This window comes from Gekko japonicus, unplaced genomic scaffold (genome assembly GCF_001447785.1).
Source record: "Gekko japonicus isolate JY-2015 unplaced genomic scaffold, Gekko_japonicus_V1.1 scaffold2164, whole genome shotgun sequence".
NCBI lineage: Eukaryota > Metazoa > Chordata > Lepidosauria > Squamata > Gekkonidae > Gekko > Gekko japonicus.
Window position 1 is genome coordinate 298,891 of NW_015169242.1, and position 5,482 is coordinate 304,372.

Here is a 5,482-nt window from a genome sequence, read left to right on the forward strand (position 1 = left end):
AAGGCCGGCGGGAGTGCGAGGAAGCCCCGCGAAGGCCCTCCCTGGCCCCAGGCAGGCAGGGGTGGGGAGAGGCAGGGAGGAAGCAACTTATCCTCCCTCTTCTCCTGCCTCCTCCTGGCTGAATGAGGGCCGGAAGCGGGGCGGCCGGAAGCAGGGGGCGGGGCTTCGTCATGTGCCCCGCCCCCGTACCTCACCCGGGGGAACTGCGATCCCCCGCGATCCCCCCCTGAAATGACATCTGCCTAGAGGTAGCTGGTTGGAAAGTGTGTGGACAGAAAGCTGGACTAGAAGAGCCTCTCCATCCACGATGGCTCATCTTATGTTTGTACAAGATCTCCTGGAATTTCAGCTGGTCTCCAGTCTACAGAGATCAATTCCCACGGAGAAAACGGCTGCTTTGGAGGGTGGGCTCTGTGGGATCATACCAGGGGTGGCCAAACTTGCTCAACTTAAGAGCCACATAGAATAAATGTCAGATGTTGGAGAGCCGCAAGGCATGGACAAATATTGCATGTTTTTTCTTATTTTAAAATATGCAGATTTGCTTTTTATTAACATTAAATGAAAGGGGTAAAAACAGATATTGATAACAATATTTATTTGTCCAATTATATATGTTTGCTAATGATATTTATTTGTCTAAGAGAGAGAGAGAGAGAAAGAGAGAGAGGTGGAACAGAAGAATTAAAGAGATGGAGAGAGAGAGAGAGTAGGGTTGCCAACCCCCCCAGTTTGCCAGGGGTCCCCTATTTTTTTTGGGGGGGGGGTTCTACCTGCCGCCAGCCAGATGGCCAGCGGGGGAAGCCCCACCCCCAACACCCACAGCCACCCCCCTCTCTCCCTTTAAATGTGTGGAATTCATGTTTCCTCCCAAGCCCGATCTCCGCTTGAGATCCGGCTCACAGGGAAATGCCAGCTTCGTGCACTTAAAAGGGAAACGCGGCTGCTCTTAAAGGGGAAACGCCGGCTCCTGCATTTAAAAGGGAAACGCCGGCTCCTTTAAGTGCAGGGAACTGCCGTTTCTGGAGATCTGGCGCGCGGGCGGGTGGGGGGCCCCGGCGGACATCCCCAACGTGACGTCATCACGTCGGGGATGCCCCGCCCCCTCCAGGAACGTCCCCAAAGTCCCCCACTGGGGGTGGAAGATGAACTTGGCAACCCTAAGAGAGAGAGAGAGAGAGAGAGAGGTGGAAAGACAGAATGAAAGAGATGGAGAGACAGAGAGAGACAAACAAAGAAAGCAAATAGATGGCAGGGAGGGGGACAGAAGGAAGGCAGGGAGGGAGGGAGAGAAAGCATGCCACCCCTTCGCTTCCCCAGCTGCCCTGCCGGGAGCCGCACAATATGTGTGAAAGAGCTCCCGAGCCTCAGTTTGGCCACCCCTGGATTATACCCTACTGAGGTCCCTCCCTTCCCCTAACCCCAGCTCCCCCAGTCTCTACCTCCAAAATATCTAGGAATTTCCCAACCTGAAGTTGGAACCTGCTTTTAGTATACCAGTTAAATGGCACATCTGCCCTTAAATGGATCAATGTCGACCCCCTTTTTCTGAGTCACTTTGGTATTCCCACTGCTGGGCTCCCGTCTCATTCCACAGTGCCTTAAACATTTTACCTTTCCCACGCTTCCAAAATGATCAGATCAGCCCCGAGGCGTGCTTCGTCACACTGTGTCGTCGCTGTCTGTCTTGCCATCGGGTTCCGCAAAAGACAGCTTGAAGATTCCCTACTTGTGCACTCATAATTTGAACCGTCTTTAACAGATACGCCCCAGTCCTAAAAATAGCTCCTTGGGTATTGAATCACCAGGAAATTGCCATTAGTTCATTAAGACTTGTGCGGCCTATTCAACGGCAGCTTAAAGCTAATATTCTGGCACTGACCTCATATGCGTCTTAAGGAAAGTAATCACCCGCAGGCACTCAAGGGCCCCGCCAGAGCCAGATTTGAGGATGGGAATGGGGTTGCTAGCCTCTAAGTCAGCCTTTATGGGCATATATCAGTAGAACAAAGTAATTATAAAAGTATACAAGTAGAAGAATAGGTTGGATTTATACCCCGCCCTTCATTACCCAAAGGAGTCTCAGAGTGACTTACAAACTCCTTTCCCTTCCCCTCCCCACAGCAGACACCCTGTGAGGTCGGTGGGGCTGAGAGAGCTCTTGACAGAAACGGCTCTTTTTGCAAGAACAGCTCTTATCAGAACTACGGCTTGCCCAAGGTCATCCAGACAGGTGCAAGCGGAGGAGTGGGGAATCAAACCCGGTTCTCCCCGATTAGAGTCCGCGCACTTAACCAAACTGGTAGGACACTGTATTACAAATACATTGAATAAAATAATAGGTTACAACCTGTACTTTCTCCTGGCGTAGCAGCATGGCGGACTGAAGGAACTTAGCCACTTTCTCAGTTACTTCAACAGAGGAATCATTCAAAAGTTTGTAAACTTTATGGGGATCTGAAAAACCCATTACGTTGGCCAATATACAGTTTAGATATTTAGAACGTCTATTTACATCAAAGTGACATCGCAACGAAACATGTAAGACCGTCTCAACACATCCAGATCCACATGGGCAATGTCTAGCCGCATATGCCGCCTTATTGAATCTGCCATATAGAATGGTAGATGTCATGGCGTTGCATCTGGCTAAAGAGAAAACTCTGCGTAGTTGTGGCACTTGTAGGGAGGATAAATAGGAAGCCATCCTACCTACAGTGACGGGTATCTCAAAGCTCAGAGGAGAGGCAGGTTTTGTTGGCGAGGCTATATAACTCCTGACGCTCAATATCCAACATACTCTAGGTGATAATAATCAACCACCAATGGATGTACAGCACATGCGAGTATGCAGACCACCAAACAAAACTATACAATAGTCTTAGACAACAGAGTCCTTAAAATGAATTATTGTTTTCTGTTGCAATCCTTTTTTTCACAGAAGTTACCAACAACTCCCTCTTGGTCTCTAAACATAGTCACAAAAGAAGCATAATTAAAATATATCGTATATTTTTGCAGGGCTATTTTTGGGCAGGAACGCACAGGAACTGAGTTCCGGCTGGCTCCCATGTTGGCCACGCCCAGCAGGAACTCATTAGCATAATAGGCCACACCCAAGAGCAGGGACTCATTAGGATTGGCTACATTAGGGGTGTGTGGCCTAACATGCAAAGGAGTTCCTGCTACAAAAAAAGGCCCTGGGTTTTGACAACAAACAAGGTAAACAGAATAACAAGCAAAAGGTAGGTGTGGCTGGATGACCACACTTCTGGTAACATGGGGGTGCGGCCTAATGTGCTAATGAGCTGTGCTGTCAGGGGTGTGGCCCAATACGCTAATGAGTTTCTGCTGTTGGGTGTGGCCTATTATGCTAATGAGTTCATGCTGGGCTTTTTCTACAAAAAGAGCCCTGTAGCACAGCGTGTTTAGCTATATTTGATTATTGTTTTCGCCCTAACCTCTTGAGTTCCCTTTCCTGATTTGGGGGTGGAACCTGGAGTTTGGGGAGGGGAGGGTCTTCGGCACAGTCTAATGCCACAGAATCTACTCTCCAAAGCGGCCATTCTCTGTGTAGACTGGAGATCAGTCGTAATTCCGGGGAATCTCCAGGCCCCACCTGGAGGTTGGCTGTTGGGGACGGCATAGATTTGGGGACGGCGTAGATTTGAACTTCCTGCGCTGAGAAGGGTCTTGGACCTTCCAACTCTATGATTCTAAATGGCAAAACCAACAGAGAATTCCATCAGCGATATGCCATGAAATTTAGTTCTAGGGGAAGCTTTAGAGCCACGTGATTTGAAAAAACCAAGAGAAATGTTTCCAATAAATAATAAATACACATATCTATAGACATACTTTCAACAGCAGAAACTTAACAGTTCTTTAAAAAAAAAAAGCAGTAGCAAGGTAAATATAGGCTTTACTGCAAATATTGAAGTCATAATCTACTTTTGGTACTGGAGTGGTTTAATTTGCTGTCTGTGTTTGGTTGAAGTCTGCAGCCGATCCAAGATTATAGATGCTTTGCCTCACTACAAGGCTATTCAAAAAGTTATCTGTAACTCTGCAGCTATATCTGGATGTGATATCCTTAAGTCAGCAGTTTTCATGCACAGCAACAGACAAAGGAGAATCAGGTCTTATTCAGTGTGCAGAGAGGCAGCGAGATCATGTCCATGCACACTAGAGGAGCTGGCACCTACTGTCAGTACAAGCCCCTGGAAGGTCTTGGTTAGGGCTGCCAACCTCCAGGTTGGACCTGGAGATCTCCCAGAATTAAAGCTGAATTTCAGATGACAGAGGCCTCTCCCCCCGGAGAAAATAGCTACTTCGAAGGGTGGAGGCTTGACTTCTGGAGCAAGCTGTCAGTGCAGAACATGCAGAGAGCCAGTTTGGTGTAGTGGTTAAGTGCGCGGATTCTAATCTGGGGGAACCGGGTTTGATTCCCCCACTCCTCCACTCGCAGCTGCTGGATGACCTTGGGCAAGCCATAGTTCTGTCAGAGCTGTTCTTGAAAAAGAGCAGTTTTCTGTCAGAGCTCTCTCAGCCCCACCTGCCTCACAGGGTGTCTGTTGTAGGGAGGGGAAGGGAAAAGAGTTTGTAAGCCGCTCTGAGACTCCTTTGGGTAGTGAAGGGCGGGGTATAAATCCAGTCTCCTCCTCCTCCTCCTTCTCCTCCTCTTCAATTTATACCCCGCCCTCCCCGCGAGCAAAATCTCCAGGTATTTCTTAACAGTAGAAGCACCAGTGACTACAAAAGGGGTCCCTAATCTTGTTGAGGCTGTGGGCACTTTCAGAATTTTAAAAATGGGTGGCACCACAAAATGGCTGCCATGGAGAAGAAGAAAAGAAGAAGAGATTGGACTTATTCCCCACCCTTCACTACCCAAAGGAGTCTCCGTGTGGCTTACAATCCCTTCCCCTTCCCCTCCCCACAACAAACGCCCTGTGAGGTAGGTGGGGCTGAGAGAGCTCTTGACAGAAACTGCCCTTGAGAGAACAGCTCTGAGAGAACTGTGGCTTGCCCAAGGTCACCCAGCAGCTGCATGTGAGGAGCGGGGAATCAAACCCGGTTCTCCCATATTAGAGTCTGTGCTCCTAACCATGACACCAAACTGGCTCTGTTCCCATCCAAAAATGGCTGCCATGGAGTCCTGGGGCCATTCACGCTATGTTGGGAAGTTTTAAGCCAGTTTGGTGTAGTGGTTAAGTGTGCAGACTTTAATCTGGGAGAGCCGGGTTTGATTCCCCACTCCTCCACTTGCACCTGCTGGTGTGACCTTGGGTCAGTCACAAGCTCTGGCACAGCTGTCCTTGAAAAAGAGCAGTCTTTGTCAGAGTTCTCTCAGCCCCACCTACCTCGCAGGGTGTCTGTTGTGGGGAGGGGAAGGGAAAGGAGTTTAGCCTCTCTGAGACTCCAAGTGAAGGGCGGGACATAAATCCAATCTCCTCCTCCTCCTCCATCAGCTGTTTCTGGATCG